We start from the raw sequence: 24,471 nt of genomic DNA on the forward strand, positions 1-24,471 counted from the left end.
GTTCATAATTCTTTTGTTCTAGCTTAACCGCCAAATTCAGCCTCATGTGAGAGCCGGCAACTCATGGAGTGAGTCTGTGCAAAATGGGGCAATTTAGCAAGCAGTGTTCCATTTAGAACCTTGGTGCTCGACATGGGCAGCCAGAGCCCTTCCATTAAAATGCACGGTCACCAGCCCCTGTCCTGACAGCTGCCAAACCACGCACGGGGAACTGCTCCAGAGGCTGGCTGTGCAACCACTTTCACGGCAACCCTGAGCCAAGTGGCAGGTGTGAGCTATGAAGCTCTGCCCCTGGCTTCGGGGACCTGGAAAAGGCAGGGCTGGAGCACACAAGAACTCCCACTCATGGGCCATTTACTATGGGCTCTGTTGTAAGTGCTTAACATGCATGATCTCACTCAAGCCTCCCCGAAATCCTTTGAGGAAGGTATTCTTTTTTTATTATTGTGATAAAACATACACAACGTAAAACTTACCACTGTGACCATTTTTAAGCTTCCCGTTCACTGGCACTGAGTACATTCACATTGTTACGCAATCGTCACCACTATCCATCTCCAGAACTTTTTCACCTTCCTAAACGGAAGCTCTGTACCCATTAAACAAACCATTCCCTCCTTTCCCCAGCCTCTGGCAACCACCATTCTATGTTCTGTCTCTATGAATTTGACTATTCCAGGAATGAGGACAGTATTCTTATTATTATCCTCCTTACAAAAGAGGAAATGGAAGCACAGACTGTTTAAGTAACTTGCCCAAGGTAACTCAGCTAGCAAACGGAAGAGCTGAAATTAGAACTTGGGCAGCCTGGCTCTGGAACCAATCGGGCCACATGAATGAGAATCTCACCGCTCTGGGGAGACAGTGGGATACCTCATTTCCTTAACGCCTCATCTGGCCGTGACGCACAGCTGCATCCTGACCAGAAGCAGAAGAGTAGAAAGGCATTCTGCAGGTCCAGGGCTCAAGGTGGGAGAAAAAGAAACCGGGATACTTCATACTGCTCAGTTTATCCTCTCCCAGCACAACCCACCACACACGATGGGCACACGCAACACAGAGGCTGTAGTGGCAAGAATCTGACTTTTGGATTGAGACAGACCTGGGATCCAGGTGCCATTCTGTCATATACTAAATGTCTGCTCTTGGACAATCTGTCTGACCTTTTTGGAGCTTCCATTTCTTCTTCATTAGCTTGGGAATGATATTATCTACCTACAGGTATGCTGAGAATAAAGGTCAGATGAATGAATTTGTCCAACCATCTGGCACAGTGCCTGACACAGAGCATAAACTCAGTCACTGTGAGCTCCAGTCCCCCTTCCTTCTCCACTTCATTCTTCCTCAGAAAGAAAACTGGAAACCCTTCATGACCATGCTGGAGCCCAGCCAGTCTTTGGCTGCTCCAGTTAACAAGTGTGCTGCGGAGAGAAAAATGAGGAAGAGGAAGAGGAATGGTTGAGGGGAAGCAGCGGTTGGGGCTTGTTAATCCTGGGGGAATGAAATAAAATCCCCAGAAAAATATTTGCTGCCTCTGGCATCTCAAGCATTGGCAGAAAAATTAGAACAAGAGGACGCTGATGGGCACACAATTATGCCGATGCTGCAAAGAATCAAATTCCTGCCTGAACTTCCATCCTGTCCACCAGCAGGCAGGCTGGACAGCTCCCGCAGAGCGGGTGAACTCTCCACAGTATCTCCAGCCTCGCAGAGTGCCCGGCACACGGTGGCTGCACAGTAAAGACCTGTTGAATCAGTGAGTGAGAGAGTGAATGCATGGCACCTGACTGCAGTGCCTGGCACGTATTTTTACTTAGGAAGAGCAAACTGCCTGGACCAATATTTCAGGATGGAGTTCCCCATGCCTTCCATGCAAAAAAAAAAAAAAAAAAGTGCGAGGAGAGAGAGAGAGAGAAATTTTGACTGATGATTTCAGCCGCCTGAGGCATGAGACAAACTGCCTGAAACTGTAAATCCAAGGAATTTTTGAAACTCTGCGGTGTTCTGACCTCTGCCAGGTCTGCTGGTGGCTGGAGGACAAGGAAGAGGGGAGCTGCTGTGCTTTCCAAATTTCTTTTCTCCTTTGCAAGGAGTCACGGTATTAATGAAACAAAATGAGAGCCATGCAGAGTATGCCTGCTTCTCCAGAGAAACAAGAGGCAGCTTCAAAAGGATGTCTGAAACAGGTAAGGGAATCCTGAAACAAAGGCTGCTTCCTAAGGAACTGGGCTCCCGGGCATTGGCTGGTGAAAAAAAATTAGGAGAGAGATACTTAGCAAACCAGAAAGATAGAGACACAGAAAAGAAAGAGGGAAGGCAGAAGCAGAAACAGTGATAATAGAGAAACTCCGAAATACAGAAAGCCAGAGAAGAAAGTAGAAGGAGAGAAGGGAACAGCAAAGCCCGGGTGGTGCTGGTGCTGGTGCTGGTGGTGCTGGTGCTGGTGGTGCTGGTGCTGGTGCTGGTGGTGATGGTGGTGGTGTATTGAGCGAGGGAGGGAAACAAGGTGCCAAGACACAGCTGGGAGAGGGAGACCAAGAACGAGCCTCAGCCTTCAACTATAGAAAGTCACATATCCTCTGCGTGGGGCCACCTGTGCAGAACAGCAGATGGAATGCCCGGTCCTTCCTGTTCCCCAAAATAAAATAGCCTTTTTAGTGAGATTAAAGTGCAGAACCTCCTGCAGAATTGCCTAGTTCCTCGTCCTCTTCTTCAAATGTTTTGCTTCTGCAAACAAAAGTGCCCCCTCACTTTTATTTAATGGCTAGATAATTTCTAAAGAGATTTTGGAAATCAAAATCTGAAAATGCGATCCTGGAAAATGACCAAGCTGAACAGCTAGATTTAAAGGGAAGTTATTATAGGGATAAGAAACTCTATGACATCAAAAAAGAATTTGGCTCTGATGCCATCTGAACAGCTCAGCCTGGGAATTGGGGTAGGAATGAGTATCAAAGGTTAACCTCTTAGGTCCTGGACATGGGAAAGACCCTCTGTGGATTCTCCTTGTGAACCAGAGGGTACAAACTTCTTTCATCTTCTGGGTTCTATATGAAAGGAAAGGCTCCCCCAGGGAGAACATATAGTCCAGGCCCAGATGTCCCATCCCAGGAGCTGACAGGCTCTACACAGAGCTACAATTGGACCAGAGAGCCTGGGATGGTTACTGAGGCAGGTGGCCCTAGGTGGACGAGAGGGGTCTGGGGCATCCCCTCCAACCAAAAGTATCTTTTCTGCTCACCCCACTGTGCTCTTCAAATTGCCATTTCCTGGTAATCCTTAACAGGAAAAGGTCAGGCACCATTGTCAAATAAAACACCTCCTCTCTTTAAAAGTCAGTACTCTATGTGAGGCAGGCACCTGAGGCCCTATCTGTGGGGCCTGATTGCAAAGGGGCCCTTTACATGGGCTTAATGCACCACCAGATTCTTCTCCCCTCTCTTCCCTCCAGGAACCCAGTGGAGAGAGAATGAGCATAGATGTAACAGGGTCTGACTGTCCTGGGGCAGCCCCAGGTCTGACCGGGCCCCCTGGGCCTCTTCTGCTGGGGGAAAAGCTTCAGAACAGCCAAGAAATTCCAGAGTCACCAAGGAAAGAACGAGTATCCAGAACAAGAGTCTGTGCTTATTCTTAAGGTCTCTGCTTTCCTCTTAAGGTAGTTGAAACTTACTCTTTATTAATAATAAGGAAGAACTACCTTTTGCTAAGTGCTTACTGTTTGCCGCTTTGTTAAATACATTTCACATATTATTTCATACATCCCTTATGCAATACTCCATTGGGTGGAAACTGTTCCACTCAAATTCTAAGGGTGGAAACTGCAGTTCAGAGAATTAAGTAACCCTTGCAAGGTCACACATCTAAGGATGAAAGTCTGAACCAGTTTTCTCTATGCAATAGTACTATTTAAGAATTTTAACAGGAAGCACTAACAAAACAAAAAAAGCACGAGTCATAGGCTCATTACAAGGAAAGACAGACTCTCTAGGGGTCTGTTTTCACTCCTCTGGCTCCAGGCAACCTCACCTGGGCAATTCCACATCCGACAGCCTGCCCTCCAGAGGCTGGGCCTCAGCACGTCCCACCTACCCTGTGAAAAGGCCTCTCCCCCACTACTTGTGGGGGATCATCTACTGAAACTAGGACAGAGTCATAATCATTCCTTCCAGAAGGGGCTGTGATTCACATCTGAGCTTCGGAAAGTCGTGTTAGTTTAATCGAAAGGGGAGAAGCAGCAAAATAGATGTTAGGATGCTGACAGATTTCTCCAGACCTTAATTTGCATTCATTTTGCCTTCAGAGCGTTTGATTTGTTTTTTTTTATTTTCAAACTGTGTTGTGCCACATGCAAGGAAAATAGATTTCTTTAATCTGGATCCTCTGATTTCATTGTTTATTGATGTCAATACCGGCTAGATGAGGAGTGCTAAGAGAAGAATGTCAGATGGCTTTCCATCTTCTCTCTAGGAAGCAAGAACAAGAATCATCCAGCCCAGGACCTTCAGAATCTTCTACAATCTTCAGGGCTGACAGTCATACTGTGTGTCACCTCTCCAGGTTCTTCCTAGGAGCCAGGCTAACCTTGATAAACATGCAATTAGGAGACCTTGGTCCTCTGCCTAGGAATACGACGTGTGTTGATGTTCCCAGTGTGTTTTTAAAGACACTCTACATTTAATTTGAGTGGTGACATTCATTGACCCACAAACGTTTCAAAAGAGGGAAGCATTCCAGCCTGGCTGTGCACAGAGGCAGAGAATCAGACCTTCCAGGACTCAGGGTAGAGAGGCCATTTAGGACAATGGCCACAGTTTCCTAACTCATGTCCCTGCCCATGGTCGGCCTTGTCGCTCATTTGTCCTGCACGGAACTGCCATCACCATACGATCATACTACCTCTCTATTCAAAACTCTTCACCATTAGCTTCCAAAATAAATAAACAAACTAAATAACAACACCCTGTGTCTGATGCTGCCATTTATTTGCCCAGTCACTTGACAAATATTTATTAAGCGCCTGCTCTGTGCCAGCCACAATCTGGTTCTGGCCAGCCTCTCCAGTCCCAGCTTCTACTCTCCATCCCCTCCACTCCACAGACCACACTTAATCACTTTCTATTTCCTGATGCTGAACTGCAATTTCCCTCCTCTATGCCTTTGCCCAGGCTGTTCCCTTTTGGCAAATTCCCCTCCTTCACACCCATACATCCAAGTTCTACTCAGCCACAAGAATAACTCAAGTGCCACTTTCTCTATGAACCTTCCCAGATTTCCCCGAATCAGCGTTAATCACTTCTCTGATCACCTGCCACTCCTCTATCATGAAGAAGTAACTGTTCCCTTTTCTAAATTCCTTGACCACCACGCTCTTTCCTCATCCCTTTTATCTCTTTACACCTTGGTGGTATGATTTCTTTACTACCATCCATCAAAAGCAAGCCCATGCCATTATCCTCCCTCCACCTGAAGTCCAGAACAAAGCAGCCACTCAGAGAATTCATGAGTAAATGGGCACATAAACGCTTTCTCTTCTGTTCCCATGGCACTCTGTACTTATAATAAGGTCACTGATCACACTCTGTTTAGTATTATAAATACTGTGTACATAACAACTATAAACCCCTTAGGGGCAAAACTTCTGTCTTACTTATCCTTTTATCTCCCCAAGCATCTAACAAGAAACCCCTTGCTTAAAGTGGGCATGTACTGACTGCTATTAAGATGAAAGGAAATAAAAGAAATTCCTATTCTTCCAGGTTGGCTTAGGGAGGCACTGGAATAGGACCCAAGGAGTGCTGGGGAGGGCATACCAGGGTGTCAGTTCAGTTCAACTAACATTTATTAGCACAATATACATATATATATATGTGTGTGTTTGTGTGTGTGTGCATGTGTGTATGTACACACATACAAATATGTCATTAATAATAATTGTTCACTATTCCAAGAATACATCCTTTGTACTTTGGTGTGGGGGCCGGGGTGGGAAGGGTGGAGGAAGTGTCTTAAATGTCCTTTCATATTGAACTGTGATGATATGACAGCAAATGGATGCTTTTGGTCTGAAAAACAAAACATTGAGAACCTGATGTTGATCCTCCCAATTATTTTTTTTGTTTTAATTTTACTGCCCCATGAAATCCAAACCTGGGACCCACTATTCCTTGAAATAGAACTTTATGATCTTGAAGAGGCCTCTGCCTGTGCGGTGGGTAGAGAGAAGACAATAATGATGGCCCTGTCTACAGGGGCTCCAGCAGCCACTCCGTGCTGAGTTAGAGAGGCCGCCTCCTTGGGCCTAAGAACTGTTTGGGAGCCTTAACTTTCATAAGAGGAGTCCAATTCTACTCAGTTGTTTGTCAAAAATAAGGCTCTCTTTGCAGATTTTTCCTCCAGGAACCTTACCAGGGGCTTCCAGGGAAGATCAGGGAGAAAGTTCCCCTCGTGGCGCTCGCTGGCTGGGAGAGGGAGCAACAGCCACTGCTGAAATTCTCTCTCCCTTCAAATTCCATTTCCCTTGAGAAAACACTCAGCAGGAAAGACAACAAAATAATACTGTGAGGGCACTAGTGGAAACTCACTGACTCTGGAGGAAGGGAACAGGAAAAAAAAGAGGAAAACTACCTCTGGTGGAGGGGGAGGAATGCATGCTGGGTGCGGCATTCCACCTGGAGGAAGGGTAAAAACATTTGAGAAAGCCATACCTCTGAGTCCCAGATTGATAGTGCCTGCCTACAATTGAGGCTTAATCAGAACATCAGAGAATGGCCGGTCCCCACACCTACCTTCTCCACGTTAGTAAGCGTCAAGTTAAAAAACACTGAATACAGTTGAGAGAGAGAGCTGCAAAAGACAGATTCTCTCTAGGTAGCTGTGCAAAAGGAGACCCAAATCCAAGCAGGAAGATTTAAAGTCAATCAGAGAACAGACATTGATGAAAATCCTCTTGTAAATTAGTCCACACCATAAACAGAAGTTACCATGAGAGGAATTTGAAGTCTTTGGTGCAATAAGGGTAAACACAGCAACAACAAACTTCAAAGCCAGACTAACTTCTGACAAGACTAATATAAACTCCCCACGCTACAGGTCTACAAAAAGGAAAGGTGTACTCATCCTCAAGCATAAAAAAAAATGTAAGCTTTTCTCATTATCTACTGTACTATACAACATGTCTGGCTTTCAACAAAAAATTACAAAGCACACAAAAAGGTGAAGAAAAACAAGACCTGAAGAGAAAAAGCAATCATCAGAACCAGATTCATAAGTGATACAGATGTTGGAGCTATCAGATTAGAAATTTAAAATAACTCTGATTCATGTGTTAAAGGAACTACAAGAAATGTCAAAAAAAGTTCTTCAGGCAGAAGTAATATACAGATCAGAACTTTGAATCCACATAAAGAAATGAAAAGGAAAAATAAAATTTTTTTCTTGTTTTTAATTGTTTTGAAAGATACCTGACTGTTTGGAACAAAAAGAGTAACAATGTATTGTGTGTTTGTAGCACAGGTAAAAGTGAAATACATTACAGCAATGGCATAGAGGATGGGAAGGAGGTATTGGGAATATACTGTTACAAAGTCTTTACGTTTCACTTGAAGTGATATAATATTATTTTAAGGTAGACTTGGGTTATTTAAAAATGTGTAATATAAGGGGCTGGCCCCGTGGCCGAGTGGTTAAGTTCGCGCGCTCCGCTGCAGGCGGCCCAGTGTTTTCGTTGGTTCGAATCCTGGGCGCGGACATGGCACTGCTCATCAAACCACGCTGAGGCAGTGTCCCACGTGCCACAGCTAGAAGGACTCACAACAAAGAATATACAACTATGTACCGGGGGGCTTTGGGGAGAAAAAGGAAAAAAATAAAATCTTAAAAAAAAAAAATGTGTAATATAAGCCCTAGGACAATCACTAATATAAACAATGTCAATCAAGGACATAAAAATAGAATTGCAAAGAAAATTCTAATTAAACCTAGAGAAGGTAGAAAAAGAAAACATAAGCAAAGAACAATTGGAACAAATAGAATTCAAGAAGCAAGATGTTAAATTTTAATCCAACCCTATTAATAATCACTTTAAATATGGATGATCTAAACACAGCAGTTAAAAGACAGATATTATCAGATTGGATTTAAAAAAGAAAAGACCCAATTCTATACTATCTTCAAGAACCCCACTTGTAATATAAAAACATAGACAGGTTAAAAGTAAAAGGATGGAGAAAAATAGACACGCAAACACTAACCAAAAGAAAGCTGGCATAGCTTTGACAATTGCACACAAAGTAGACTTCAGACCAAGGAATAAAGAGAGATGTGACATAATTATAAAGGAGTCAATTCAACAAGACATAACAATCATAAATGTGCATGTGCCTAACAACAGAGCTCAAAAAAACAAGTCTGCCCTTACTGGTTAACAGAAGTCACCTGCACTCCAGGATCTGGCCACAGACTCTACAGCCTTGAACTCTCTCAAACATTAACAAAAGATATATTTACAATATATTCATATTAGCTCAAGGGATTTCTTAAAGGATAAGCAGTCCATCCATTTCTATAGTTATTTTAAGTTTTATTTCCTAATCTAGCCAAACCATTAGAAAGCTGTGCACTGGAACTGCTCTATTTTAGTCTTTCATGGAACTGTTTTCTTAATTGCACTTTGATGTTCTGCCAGCAGCTTGATCTGAGAGATGTTATAAGAAACAGCCCTATATAGCATATTATCAAGTTTAACATAGGGTTATTGTTGAGAAAGCTGTCTCTCAGACCACACAGTGTTCTCTTCATGAGGGCCCATGAAAGAGATTTTGCTCAGGTTTCAAAACTAGGAAAATCTCTATTTCTCTGGTCATAATTTTCTATTTCCTTTGGCTGCTGAGAAATTTGCTCAGAAGCAAATTTTTAGCCCATGGAAATTTATGGTGTACATTTTTTATACTAACTTTACCCCTGAATTTATTTGATTTTTCTGTCCTTATTTTTCCTTCATCCTAATTTTCCCATCTGTTTATTTATTTATTTTTTGAGGAAGATTAGCCCTGAGCTAACATCCACTGCCAATCCTCCTCTTTTTGCTGAGGAAGGCTGGCCCTGAGCTAACATCCGTGCCCATCTTCCTCCACTTTACATGTGGGATGCCTGCCACAGCATGGCTTGCCCAGCAGTGCCATGTCTGCACCTGGGATCTGAACTGGCAAACCCCGGGCCACCAAGGTGGAACGTGCTCACTCAACTGCTGCACCACTAGGCCAGCCCCGCATCTGTTTATTTTTATTCTGCTATGCTTTTACTCTATTTTTCTCATAAAATTAATTTTATTAAGGTATAATTTGCATACAATAAAATAAACTCATCTAAAGTGTACTATTCAGTGAGTTTTGATAAATATTACCATGTCGCTTTTGTTAGCCATCTAAAAGCAGTTTTGAAATAAGCAAAGGTAAAAATAAATATCACAAGGCAGTCTTCACTAAACATTATCACAGAGATACAAACAAATTACTATGGGAGTATGAGAGAGGATGAAAAACTCTGACTGGAGGGGTAGTGGGGTGAAGGGTAGGGGATCTTGGGAGAAAAGTCACATTTAAAAAAAATAATATCTCACCTTAAATTTTAAAGATGGAAATTCAATAGAGAGAAGTAGCAGGAAAGGTAATTTGGGAAAGGAAACGGCTTGAGCAAAAGTATGAAGCAAGAGATGCAGGTACTGGTTGGGTTTGGCTGGAGTAGAAGGTTAGCAGGAAAGGAATATGGGTAAATGAGCCTCTAGCCATGTTCAAGGAGGTTCTGAAAGCCAAACTGTGTCTTCCTACATTATTGTGCATGCACTAGGGAGCCATCAAACGTCTTCGGTAGGGAAGAAACATAATTAGATTTGTTTTAAAAAGATCACTCTGGAAGCAGTGTGGGACTGGAGGTAGAGAAGACAGTGGGGAGACTTTTTCAATGGTCCAGGAGAGAGATAAAGAGGACCTGGACCAACCATCATGAGAATGAGGAAAGAGATGAAATGGGATGCCCTGGGATAGAAAATCTCCAGGAGGGGTCAAAGGATTAGTTGTGAGGATGAATGAGAGAGAGATTGACTATCTAGATGATGAGGGGATGGGCACCCCCATGATTCCTGTCCTGGACAGAAGACAGCGGGCCCTGGGTCTTCCTTCTCCCAACCTCTACAAGCAGAGAAAACACAAGTTACCAGCCCAAAACGAGCCCCTACTACGCTGGTAGGAGTTGGGGGGATAACCCACTTTGGGCTGGTCATGGTAATCAGTTTCTTTCCGGTTAATCAGATCCAATAGCATACGTAATAATAACAGGCCCTATTTTACTTCAACAAAAAAAAGTAAAAAGATAGTAACTGACACTTAAAATAGTTACTGTGTGTGAGGTACTGTTCTAAGCACTTCACATATTTTACCTCACTCCTTCCTATGAGTAGGAACTATTATTTACCCATTTAACAGATGAGAGAATTGAGGCACAGAAAGAATAAGAGTCTTGCTCCAAATCACATAGCTGGTAAATGGCAGAACCAAGATTCAAACCAGGCATCTGATTCCAGAGTTCAGCTCTGCAACATTATGTCCTAACGTTGAACACGCTGGACCCTGTAAAAATTTCCCAACTCATATCCTCACCCAGGAAGTGATTGTGTCTCATTGCCTTTAGGTAGGAGGCACTGATATTCCTGGCTGAGAGATTAACACAAATGTGAGGAACGCATTGAAGATCAATGTTGAATGTCTATGGTGTATTTGGTGCTCTGTCAGTCACCAGTTATGACCAAGCAGAAAATTGAGCAGGTGTTCTATATAAACTGTGACCAAGACCACTGCAAAATATGGAATGGATGCAACAAAAATAGTGTGAAAATCAATGCCCATAGGTGTATACGAGCATGTGTAGGCTTGTGTGTGTGTGGAAAATGTTATTGATGATGGTTGAGGTTGGCTGACGCAATGACCACAGATGGCAGAATTCCTGGAAAACCATTCACTAGCTATCTAACAACCTAAAAATACACCTATGGAAGACAACCTTGGAAGGAGGCAGGCGCAGGTCTAGTTGAGATGAAACAAACTTAAAGCAGGTTACCAGTCCACAGACATGCTGAACTTGCACATATTCTGTGAATACAGGGGTGTGGCCTGGCACCATCACAAAGCCAAAGTCATGTGATATAAACAACAGATAGAGCCTGGATTTTTTTTTCAGAAAGGTCTCCACATTTTATCTGCAAGCACTGCCTGTCCTCCTTTCGTCACCTCATATATGAGATTTGGCCACCCATACATTTAGGCAACAGATGGGAACTATCTGAATGTGTGTACATAGTTGGAATCAACAAACATTAAAGTTTGCAGAAAGCATCACTTGAAATTTGTACCAACTCCCTAAGATATTGGAACGATCCTTTATCACAGGAGAATGCGTGGCACTTATTTGCTCATTCATTCCTTCAGGCATTGTGCCAGGGATCGAGGAGGTGAACAGGGCACAGTTTCTGTACTCGAGACACTTAGTGTCTAGTTAAACAGCCACACAAGTAAGTGGGTGCACGGGAGGTCAGTTGATGAGGGCGCTGAGGGGGTAAGTCCTAGATGCTGAGAGCACGGAAGGAGGGTGCTGAGCCATTATCAGGAAAGCTCTGGGGGTCGGGGGACATACACTGGGAGGGCTACACCAGGGAATTAAATTTTTTGGTGTTCTTCTTTGTTTGCTTGTCTAATTCTACTACAGCATTTTGTTACCTAAAAGACTATCTTTTTTTTAAAGATTTTATTTTTTCCTTTTTATCCCCAAAGCCCCCCGGTACATAGTTGTGTATTCTTCGTTGTGGGTTCTTCTAGTTGTGGCATGTGGGACGCTGCCTCAGCGTGGTCTGATGAGCAGTGCCATGTCCGCGCCCAGGATTCGAACTAACGAAACACTGGGCCGCCTGCAGCGGAGCGCGCGAACTTAACCACTCGGCCACGGGGCCAGCCCCCTAAAAGACTATCTTTTAAGCAAAAATTATACTCACCTGAAAGAAAATCCAGGCTCTGAGCAAACAAAGTCTCTAACATTTTGAGGTGGCCTTTCAACTAATTTATTTTGAACAGCAATGTACTATTGGGGGAAGTTATTTCACCTAAAACAACAATAATCTACTCTAAGTTTGGGTGCTTTTAGAAAACATTTAATGAAACTGATAGAAAAACCAGGAGAAAAAAATTAACGCAAGTCTAATAATTTTTCCTGGGGATATAACTTCATAATAACAAGGGTTGGATGTTGTAAATGAGCTTTGAAAAGATCACTTTTTAAAAGCAGTATAATTGTTTTGGGTATTGTTTCATAGTTAAGGTCATACTATATTTATATAATTACGTATCATACCTTTGTCACTTGACATTATTGTGTCAAAATTTGGCCCCAAATTAAAACTTCTTTACCAATAAAAAAGCAATATAGTATCAGTTATTTTATGTAAATCATGAATAGCTAGCTATAGGAAAAAAGAAAAATCAAAACTGTTCTTATGTTATGCAAATGGACTGTAACAGAATAAAATATTATAAGCAGATACGAAAAGAGCTTTACATGAAACAACTTAGATATCTTAGTGAAGATATTGTGCTCTGGAAAACTACTAGATGATTCAAAAATTCACTCTGGCAATAACAAAGACACTCATGTTGAAAATGCCTGTGGTGAGTTTGAATAAAACCGGTGAAATGTGCATGAAAAAGGGCAATATTTATAAATGAATATACTATTTCATCCAGTATATAATTTTAAATCTGCAAGAGTAAATATATACATGAATCAAATGTTATATTAAATGTCATCTATAGCCTTAAAAGGTCATATATATGTGATGGAAAACCTCTGTTTTTTGTATTTTCTGATTGAGAAAATATGGAATACTCTTGATTTGGAATATACACTGTAGGTGATTAATTCATTTAGGTTTTCTTGACCAATCTCTGTGGAGCATCTAATAGATAGATAAAACTAGTAAAAAAAATTGGACACCTCAAAAAATTACAGTAGCTTTGGGTCATTTAACATTGGAGAAAACAGCCCTTACACCTACACACCTACATTATAGCAGAGAAAAATATCTGGATCCCTAAAAATCCACAATAGGTCCCCACTTGCCTAGAGTAAAGTCTAACACCAACAACCTTAACATTCACGTGCCCCCACAATTTGTCAACTAATCACCATGTTTCCACACCTATCTCTTGGTCTTAACCTCATGCATTCAATCTTCAGGCAAATCAAACCACCCAGTGTATCATTGCCAGCCCCAAACACCCGGCTTCTCTTCTTTGCCCATGGTGCTCTCTCTGACTAAAATGGCTTTCTCCTCCCCATCCCCACCATTTCCAAATGCCTACATCCTCCCCCTCTCCAAGGTCCGTCTCAAATACCACTGCATTGTGGTTCCACGTGTCTCAAGGAAAAGCAGACATCTTTTTTATAATCCCAAATTTGAAGTGCTAAGGACTCAGCCTGGTGGCCTGCCTGCTTGGGTGGGAGTTGTGGGGGTAGATTCTCAGCAGGGGTGGTCTTGAAGGCGAGTGAGGTCAGTCCAAATAATAATAACGGACACTTAGATAACACCAGAATAATAATAGCTGACTCTAACTCGAAATTTGCTAAGTGCCAGGCACTCCTCTAATTACTTTACTTAAATTAATTCATTTGATCTTCACAGGAACCCCAGGAAGCAGCTTACAATATTATCCACAGTTTACAGATAAGGAAACTATAGCCCAGTTTAAGTAACTTATCCAAGGAGGCCCAGTTATAAGTGAGAGAGCTGAGAAACCATGCACTTAACCATTATGCTTTCCTACTTGGTCAGGACTACCAGAAGAAAGAAACCAGCTGCGGGCAGGAAGACAGGCTGGTACACTGGGCGACACGGAGGCGCCCGTGTTTAGTTGGGTGAAGCAGGGTCAAATATTAAATCAGTAGGGATAGAGCAAAGTGAGGGCACAGAGCAGAGTCCATCTAGGGCTTTCTCCCAACTCTGGACCAATTTCAGGATCCTAAAGAAATCCACTCCTGCCAATTGCATTGGAAGGTTCATAGCATTTTAGGTACCTCATCACATTTAAATTACTAATAAACCTGTCACATCACTCCTATTAACCAGATGCTCCTTGAGGATCCATATTCAATTCACTTACTATAGGATCTAGAACTGGATTTTGCATATTGTCATTAATCGATAAAACTTTGTTAAACAAATGCCATAAATAAACCACGAGCCCTCAGTTCAATTTTTAATAAAGCAGATGTGTGTTAAAGATATTTTAGGAAGATTTCTATCCATTTAAATTATTCAATTATTATACAATTCTCTGTTGTATTTTTTTATAGGATGTCCTTGTTTGTTTTTGTATTGTCTGTCTCCCCCAACTAGTATATAAGCTACATAAGGGCAGAGACTTCATTTTTGTTTATCACTGCATTTCTGGCACCCTACAACAATGCCTGGCACAGAGAAAGGACTCAGTAAATATTCATGAAGTGAATATTCGAAAAAGAGTGGACTTTGAAAATCCTCACCAGACCCTTGTGGGCAGCCTTTGTTCTTGCCAACCAACCCTAAGTTAGAGTATCAATACTATTCCATTACCCTCAAAGCAAGCACATGTCATGAAGCACAAAGAAAAGAAAGGGTTTTGCTGAAGGCGGTTGGGAGATGGAGGAGAGAAACGACCTCACACAGAGCACAGAATTTTTCTCCTTCCCAAATCTCCACTGGGCATCTCTGTCCACAGCAAGCCCCTGGCCTGCCAGCTGGTCATCCTTCTACCCTGTCATGCTGCCCTCCTCCAGCACAGCAGGTCCCCTACTGCTCTTCCTCCTGGATCTCTTCACTCCCCCTTGATCCTGAGCACTGTAGGGTCTCCAGTTCCCCTCCTCACACCTTTGATCTCTATTTAGCAAAGGACATGCCCTTTGGAATCTTTCTCCTTAGAAGGAAGCACGGACATTAAAAATATTTTTTCTCTTTTACAAACATCCCTTTTTTGTCACACACAAAGACCTGAATTTGATTCCAAGTTTTATAGTTGCATGACCTCAGTCAAATTACATAACCTTTTCACTACCTTGATCTTCTCATCTTATAAACACAGGGATAAAACCAACCTTACAAGGCTGTTGTAAGAATTAAATGGGACAAAACAGACAAAAGCACCTGAAGCAGAGTAGGTGTTAAAGAAAATGTTACTTCTCTTTTTGTCCTTAAAGTAAACTCTTGACTATCCAAAAGGACCCATGAACCGAGAAAAGTTGAAGTTTTACAGAATGATGCAATGGAAACTCACCACCATTTAGAACATTGTTTCAATGGTCCCAGAGACTTGGAAGGCACCAACTGCATAGGGTGGTTCCTTTGGGCAGCAGTGGTGACACAAGGTGGGAGAACATTGCTGCTTTCTCTGTGTGTGTTGTTTATAAATCAGAGGTGACTGAGTAGGGTGAGCTGCATGTATGTTGCTGAGAAAATAGCCACTAAAAACTGCCCATGGTACTAGCCAGCACTGAAAGAGAAACGTGCAGATCTTAATGACCAGAAGGAAAGTGCTTTAATGTTTATGGTGAGAAAATGCCAAGGTCATCTTCCCACCCTACTCCTGTCACCACTCTCTCAGTCCTAGTTTCCTTATTACGAGGTGGCTGAGCCTGAGAAGGCATCCCAGCCTGCCTCCACTGGGTACCGTCAATGCCAAGTATGTAAGTGCTATCACTCTACATTATGATTTCCAGGCTGGTACATCATAATTGCCTCACAAATACTTGTTAGCTGCTTGATTCTAATGGTAGTTATACAAATTATACTTAAAACCAAAATTGAAGACTCTTGGCTCCTGTCTAAAAGGTAGTGATTCAAGGGAGCGCTTAGAATTTTTAAAAAGATAAAACTCAGGCTAAGAATGCCTGGCCAGAGAAACCAATGTCATTGTGGCAGGGAGAAATGTAAAGGATAGCACATTTATATAAAACAAAAGAAATAAAGAATTCCTCTCCCAGGCCAAGATTGACTCCCTAAATAATGATGTGAAGGAGAAATTAAATCATGTGATGCTGCATAAATTTGCAACATTTTGAAGGTCAGATTGAGTCATTTTTCTTTTTGCTTTTTATGAAGTCAGTTTTTGAAAAGACCATGGCAGTTCTGATAGCTCCCACAACCTGAAATCATTTGAGTGATGCACAAGTGAGTGTTAGTTTCAAAACTTATGCCCAAAAATTGATAAAAATCCGACCAAGAAGTCTCGTAGGAAGGATAGGGACAGCTGATATTTTGCAGGATAGATCAGCTCTGAAGAAGTGCTTTCACATGAGTGCAGCGCCAAAGGCCTTAGAGGAACCCCTCCACCACTACATCAATTACTATGTTCTGTCCTTGCTCCTTTTGCATATTTCTCTTCGCTCTTCAAATCCAGTGCCTCCTCTCCCATCCTCCCTCTCACCTGATAACCTTTCTCCCTATTCCACTGAAAAAACAGAAACTCTCAGAAGAGAATTTCCCCATGCTTCCACCACCATAACCATCGACCTACCTGCATGTGACTTCATATTCTCTACTTTCTCTTCCACGCCTTTGAATGAATTTTTGGTGCTCCCAGGCAAGGCCAACTCCATTTTATCTTGACCCACCCCTCTCACCTATTCAAGGGCATTCTTCCAAGATTTCTCTCCTCTCTTTCTCACACTATCAGTTTTTCCATATTCATTGGATGATGATTCCCATCAGTATACCACATGATATTATTTCTCCCATCTTAAAAAAATAATAAAAAGCAAAGATCTTTTCTTGATCCATTTCTCCCTCCAGCCATATCCTCTTTCTCTGCTCCCTTTTAGAATAACATCCCTTGAAAGAGCATCTAAATTTGCTCTCTCCAATTATATTCCTTTTTCTTTCTTATGCTCACTCCGGTCCAGTTTCTGCCCCCACTACTCCAGCAAACCTGTTCTTGTCAAAGTTTTCAATGGCCTTTTCTTTGAGACACCAACAGACAGTTCTCCACGCTCGTCTTAATTGACCTCTCAGCAACATTTGACGTGCTTGATCTTGCCCTCTTGAAGCACCAACTTCACTTGGCTTCCAGGACGTCACACTCTCTTGGTTTTCCTCTGCCTCACTGGCTGTTCTTTCACAGTCAACATGACTGCCTATTCTCCATCTCTCGGGTCTCTAACTGCTATAACCACGGAATCAGTTCGTGACCTCTGCTCTATCGACACTCACTCCCTCAGTATTTTCAGCCAGTCTTGTGGCTTTAAATACCAACTATATGCTGATGACTCCAGAGTTATTTATTTTTATTTTTTATTTTTGGCTTATGCTAGTATATGCTCACTCAACATCTCCAACTGAATGTGTAATCTTTCTCTCAGAAGCAACATGTCCAAGACTGAGCTCCTGATATCCCCTCCCAAACCTGCTCTTCCCTCAGTCACCTGACATCAATAAGTGGCAATTCCATTCTTCCAACAGTTCAGGCCAAAAACCTTAGCTCATCCTTGATTCGTTTTTCTTTCTCACCAAAACAGATCCATTAACAAATCCTATGGGAATTTTCTACAAAATATATCTAGAATTCTATCACTTCTTCTCACCTCCACCTCCCTGGTCCAAACTACCATCATTTCTCCTCTTGAATACATGTAGTAACTTCCTAACAGGTTTCCCTGTTTCTATTCACAGCCCTGATGGTCTATGCTTATCACTGCAGTCAGAATAAGTCACTGGGTGTCAGAGCATGTAACACTTCTCTTCAAAACCTTCAAATGGCTCCCCTTCTCCTTTGGAACAAAAGCCAATGTCCTGACAATGTCCTGTATGGCCCTACACCATTTGGCCATCCATTATCTCTCTAACTTCATCTGCCACTCTCCCTACCTCCCTCCAATCCAGACACACTGATTGCCTCATTTTTTCTTGGACATTTGAGGGTAAATGCTCACCTTATGGCCTTTTCACTTGCTGTTCCCTCTGCCTCTCCCCCAGCATCCATAAGGCTAAATCCCTCATCTCCTTCAAGTCTTTGCTCAAGTGTCACCATCTAGCGAGATCTCTCCTGACCACCCTTTAAAATTTCAACCCCCACCCCTGGAACTCCCTATTCCTCTGGCATTTTTTTTTTCTCTCTCTCTCTCTCTCTCGTACTCCTTGGCACTTAGAGCCCTAACATACTGCATAATTATTTATTTTGTTTATTGTCTTTCTGCCTCTTCTACATTGTAAATGCCATGAAGGCCAGGATTTTTGTATATTTTGTTCTTTGATATACTTCCTCAGCAACTGGACTGATGCCTACACATAGTAGGCACTTAAATAAGTATTGGTGGTAGCGGTGTTGGTAAGCAAACTCATAAAGAGCATCTCTGGAAACCACATGATCCTTAGCTGCTCCAGAAATTAATTCTCCTCAAGTGGAAGACAAATTCATTCTCAGGCTAAACGTACTTTGCTATACCAAGATTATACAACCTCAATCATTATAATAATAACAATAATAACTCTGACATTTATATAGTGCTCTCCAGTTTACAGAATGCTTTCTCCCATATAGTTGTATTTCGTACTCAAGACAAGTCTGAAACTGAACAGGGAAGGGTATGTCAATTCCGTTTTACAGATGATAAGTCCTAGAGGAATTAAACATCCAATTTATGGGTCACCCAGACAATGAGTGCAAAACTGGGATGAACCCAAGTCCCCTAACTCCAGGATTAGGACTATTGCAGCTATACCAGTCAGCTTTTAAAGAAACAAGTTGTCCATCTCTGGAGTACTCAAAAGAGTACTGACAGGATCTGAGACCTTCACTATCCTAATCTGGCTGTTATTTATTTAATAAATATTAATCCAGTACTTCCGATGTTCCAGCATTGTTCTAAACATTGAGCATACAGTACGGGATAATACAGACCAGGACAAGGTTATGCTCTCATGGAGTCTATACTCTTAGAGAAGAGACGTCAATAAACAAACAAACACCCCCTAAAATAAGTCAGGAGGTGAGAGTGCTATGAAGGGGAAAGGGATAGAGAGTGATGGGGAGCAGAGCAGATGAGCTATATTAGAGATGCCCAGTAATGACTTATTGACATGTTACCCACAAATCCTTCCTCTGGCAGTGGGTGGACAGTGCTTCAAATTATGAGTGGAGATACTACAAAATGTATTATTATACATTTGAATAACAAAGATGCTCAAGATTCGCAATCTAGATGCTAGGGAATAAGGGTTTTATTAGAGCTAAATAAAATAGAGCCTCATTGACAGTTTCAGAAGACAGCACTAGGACAAACAGCTCTAAGTAAAGAACACGGATTTTTTTTCATGACAGAAGAGCTTTCTAATAATGAAGCTGCCCAGCAAAGAAACAGACTGGAATTGAGCTCTCTGTTATGAAAAGCATCCAATAAGCAATGGAATGACTCTGAAGTCTCTTCCAACTGCAAATCTGATTATTTTCCATTCTGTGGAGCCTCTCTCTACCCCAAGTCACCACTGGTTCCAGTGGGTGATGGGGTGAGGACAGGCACAAAAATCTAGCCAAAAAACATGGTTCTCTTGCCAGCTTCACAGAGGCTGAGCAGTCACCTGACTGTTGGCCCTAGATTCTTCCAGCAGCAGCAAAAGCTGACTCTTCTGCAGGGAGACCAGGGGCACAGGCTATTCTAGCCTTACCCTGCACGACCTTCCAAGGGCTCGCATCTGAAGGAGCAGCTCTGCCCACCAGGAACGAGCAGGATGTCTTCCCCAGTCACTTTATTCTCACCATTAGTTAAGCCACCAGTGATTACAGAAGGAGAAGAGTAAATTGCCCTGGACAGGAGGCTGTCTCTCTGGTGACTTCTGGATGCTCATTGGCAATGTCCACATGTCTGGAGGCCTCTATAGATCCCAGCCTGCTCACAACATCCCTAGATGGCAAGCATCCAACTCCTTTTCCTTTCAGTCATTTTCCCAATACTCCACTGCCACTAGTAACCAGACCTCCAGGGTGACTGTACTGGTCCAGCTAGGATACCTCGGGACAGACACCGGGAAACAACTATGAATATTACCCCCATTTATCCATCACTTGCTGTGGGCCAGACAGTTTGCTAAGAACTCTGTATGTGACAGGATGGACCATAACCTTTATATACATGGCTGGGACATGCTTGGAGAGCTATAACTGGGCAGACTCTGACTAGCAGTGGTGGCTTTTGTTTGCTGAGTCGGGTAGGCTGCCAAGGGGATTTAGACAGGTGGGAAAGGTGATGGAGGGGCAGCTGGGCCAAGGAAGGTAAGTGTGGGGGAAGGGGAATCAGGACATTTTGTGGGAAGGATATAGGGGCAGTTGCTGGAAAAAGAGAGATGAACCTGCTGCCATAAGAGGAAGAACCAAATTTCCTCTCCCTAAAGTTGAGTGTGACGTTGCGGAAACTGTTGGTGATTTACACTGTAACCCCTGCTATCTCTTCATAAAACGTTTAGTAAAATTCACATCACTTAGTACCTCGGGACTGCATCTGTGATTTTGCAGGGGATGCAATAACATGCTGGGACCCAAGGTGAGAGCCAGGCAGTCAAAGGAGGCGGTATTACAACGTAGTCACATCATTTCATTTAATAGGCACAACAACCCAATAAGGTGGGTATTATTATACTCATTTCACATTGAGGGGAGGGAGGTTACTGAATAATTATCTGTAGACAGTCTTGCCAACTATAATGTAAAAGATGGGAGAGAATTTTATGTTCCTGTCTGTCCACTTTGATCCTGTGCCTTTTTTAAGTTAGCAAAAAAGGTGTGTGGCCACTTCCTTCTGTTCGTGGTCATCACCCAGGACCCTTCCTGATTTGCTCCCAATCTTCTCCTGTTTCCCTCCAGTGCCTCCTGGTTGTCGGCTGAGCCTTTCTTTTCGCTCCTCTCTCTGTGCTCTGGACTTGTCCACAGGTCTCCTTCGTGGTCTGCAGAGTCCTCTGGACTTTCCACATGTGGCTGCCTTGGCAGGATCCCCAGAGTATTGCCAGCCTCTCTGCACACAAACCCTGGCACTTGTCCACTTGGTAGATGCAAATGCCAGATGAGACCTAGCCCTCATTTCTGCATTGTCACAGGCCCTAACACAGTGCTGAGGGTCCCTTTTCATCCTCTGGAATAAATAATCACTGTAACCTAACACAGTGCTGAGGGGTCCCTTGTCATTCAATGAATGAGCAAGGTAGCATCCTGCAGTAGTTAAAACAGTGACCTCCAGAGTCAGAGCATGTGGGTCTACATTTCTGCCCACCACACACTTGCTGTGTAGCTTGACACAAGTTACCTAACCTCTCTGATCATTAGCTGAATGGGAATGATAATAGGATTGTTGTAACAATTAAATGAGGTAAGGCAAGGAGAGCACTTAATACAGTGCTTGGCACAAAGTAAGTGCTCAATAAATGTTAGCTCATATGTTAGGTTACAGTGCTTATTTATTCAAGAACATGAACAGAGTCAGTCACAACACAGGCCAGAAAGTTCCATGGTCAGGACTGTCAGGCCACTGTTTCTCCCCACTCCCTCAAGGCAGGAAGAGTGTACGTGGTTCCATTTTCCACAAAGGCTTTTGGGCAAGTGCCCTCAGGGGATAGTTCAAGCCAGCAGAAAGGGAAGGGGTGAGGAAGCGAGAGACCACATAATTGATCAGATGAGTTTTCTTTCTCTTCTCCATCCCTTTAATTTCCAAAGTTGGGACTTTACCCCAAAGCTACTACCATGTAATAAAACGATTCCTGGACCAGCCCCGGTGGCCTAGTGGTTAAGTTTGGCGTGCTCCACTTTGGGGGCCTGGGTTCGGTTCCGGGCGTGGACCTATACTACTCGTCCATCAGTGGCCATGCTGTGGTGGCGGCTCACATACAAAAAGAGGAAGACTGGGAACGGATATTAGCTCAGGGCCAATCTTCCTCAGCCAAAATAAAATAAAATGATTCCTCAGAAGCAATGTCATTTCTTATTCCTTTTCCCTTTCCTGGCCTTTTCAAACACAGCGTGTTTCTGCATTTCTTTAGACAAACAAACAAACAAATTTTTTGATCACAAGGGACTGAAATAAACCAATTTGCATCTAAAAGAGATGTGTATGTGTAAATTACTGTGGGTTGCATTGAGTGGAGGGTGGGAGCAAGTGAAGGGGAGCAATGCCAGAAACACAACAGTAGAGTATCCCATGGCGGTGACGGGAGACCCCACTCAGGAGACTGTCCTAACCAGCTCCCCATCACTCCTTCCCTGTCCACCGTCAGAGCTCAATACAACCACAAATGAAACCACGAAGAACCAGCCTTAGCAAAACAGTGCAGCTAGGAAGAGCAAATTCCATCTGGAGAAGTCATTCAAGCCTCTTTTATGAATATTCAGAACCATAAGGTTTACTGGGCAAACTGGGATATTGGACTTAACATTCCGCAAAGGGTTCAGCAGGAAGTTCTTTCTTCACTACATTTAAATGCAAATGATAACAAAACTGCATGACAATACGCTTTGAAAAGTTGATTTAAAACAGCACCGGGGAAGGATTAAGGGACCAAGGAGAAGGATTTTATTTTAATTTTCTACTGAGGTTAAAGTCAGGCCAAACAGAAGCCCAGAATTCAAATGCTATCGCAGGAGCCAACCTTGTCACCAAACAGAATTCATTGAATTATTTTCCTCCTCTTGCGAAGAAATGGAGGAAAAGAAGATTCCCATTTTTTTTATTCATCAAAGACATCTATAGTTACCAAGTGGGACTCCTGATCAGTTTGAGCTTACTTCACCAAGCTAATAATAATACAAGCAAAAGCCCAGAAACTTGATATTTATGCTGTGCCCTATCAAGGGTGAATGCATATGCTTAGAAATATGGAAACAGTTCCCAGACCCTTATTCTAATTTATGAGAAACTGGTTGTTCAGAGCCCCCAGGTTGGGAACCATTGGTGGAGGAACATCCTCTAACACAGACATTCACGACTTTGAATGACAAGGGGTAATGAGCTGAATGTTGCATGTCAGGGAAGAACGGCTCATTGTGTTCAGTGAGAGTTCCACTCCGGAGGGGAGCTTAGGAGGCCCCACATGATGTGAGAGAGACAGGAAAGGCCATACATCCAGTGCTTTAAAAGCAATGCCAATGCCAAAGTGTCACCCACTGTTGACTGGGATGGAGACATTATTATATCTGCTCAAAGATGGGAAATTAGACACTGTTTCCATACCAGCCCCATCTGCAACTCAAACTGTCAAGCAAACAAACATGAAATGGGGAGGAGAAAGATCCTGTCTGTAAATGGAGGTCATATAGACAGAGAAGCAATTATGTGCTGGCTGAAAGGATCTCACCTTGAAACAATAGGACGTCTGGGATTTGCTCCACAAGAACATAGGGCGGGACTGGGGGAGAGCGTTGGGGTATCAATGAATCAAGATTGCAATGAATTGATAGTTATCGAAGTTGGATGACAGGTATGTCAGGGTTTCATTCTGTTCACTGTTGCATGTGTTTCGAAACTTCCACAAGAAAAACGAATTTTTTGTTATTTGTTCCTTTAAAGATTCCACCTGCCCAAATTAAATGTGATGCCTCACCTCTGTTGGGACAAAGTCAACACCACTGCAGGAAACAAAAGCATTTTTGCCACTCTCGTGGGATCCCTGGGAATAGGGCAGTGCCAGTGGTAGAGCCAGGAGGGGAGGGGCTACACAAGCTAGGAAGAGAGTCCAGAGTTCAGTCCCCAAACCAGTACTTTTAAACATGGACAAGAGTTAATTTGGAGCTTTCAACAGAACCTGTTTAAAAAAATAAAAGTCCCAGCGATGAAATATCAAGAAACTTGATAATTAAGAATGCAGAGGCTTCTAGTCTCAGCCCTGTCTGGGAACCTGCAAAGTTGCTTTCTTATTCTAAAGGCAGCATGTCACTCCCAGTGTGTGGTTGACATTTCATACAAATAAGCATGTGCGTCAACCTGCAAAGCTACAAAGATACCACATCTTGACAGCACACTAGCCAGTTATCGTTTTTTCTTCTTACCACGTAGATTTTTAAGTAAATTGGAATAGTTTAGCAGCTTAGCCCACCAAAGTGACCAGTTACTCAGAAGGTCAGGACGTTTTAGCAGGCAGGTAGCCATAACTTGCCTTATCTGATGCAATTAAAAAGAGAGAGACACAGAGCCACACGTAAAGTGAACATCTGCCAGACCGAGTTCAGTAAGACAGTACACATCAGGCCACAATGAATGCTGTATCATGAACTGGACATAGCATTTTAAGAGGTATGTAGGCAATGAGGATGTGTTCAAAGTAGATAAGCCAGGATGTAATGAAGACAAGAAACAGTAATGGATGTCCAGCTGGAGGAACTGGGGCTTGTTAAGCCTAAAGAGAAGATGGGTGAGGAGGACTGAGTGGTT

The 24,471-nt window shown here is 42.7% G+C and overlaps 1 protein-coding gene and 1 long non-coding RNA gene across 2 annotated transcripts in view; one reads left to right on the forward strand and one right to left on the reverse strand.

Moving 5' to 3' along the window:
- The window catches only part of NMNAT2 (nicotinamide nucleotide adenylyltransferase 2), a 138,489-nt gene that overhangs the window by 102,751 nt on the left and 11,267 nt on the right, over positions 1-24,471 (reverse strand). The gene's annotated exons all lie outside the window — the stretch shown is intronic.
- Positions 1,549-4,957, forward strand: LOC139078859 (uncharacterized). The gene is made up of 2 exons (XR_011532007.1): positions 1,549-2,186; positions 4,468-4,957. It is a non-coding gene; the product is annotated as an uncharacterized lncRNA (long non-coding RNA).

The sequence above is a fragment of the Equus przewalskii genome, chromosome 23, assembly GCF_037783145.1.
Source record: "Equus przewalskii isolate Varuska chromosome 23, EquPr2, whole genome shotgun sequence".
NCBI classification, from domain to species: domain Eukaryota; kingdom Metazoa; phylum Chordata; class Mammalia; order Perissodactyla; family Equidae; genus Equus; species Equus przewalskii.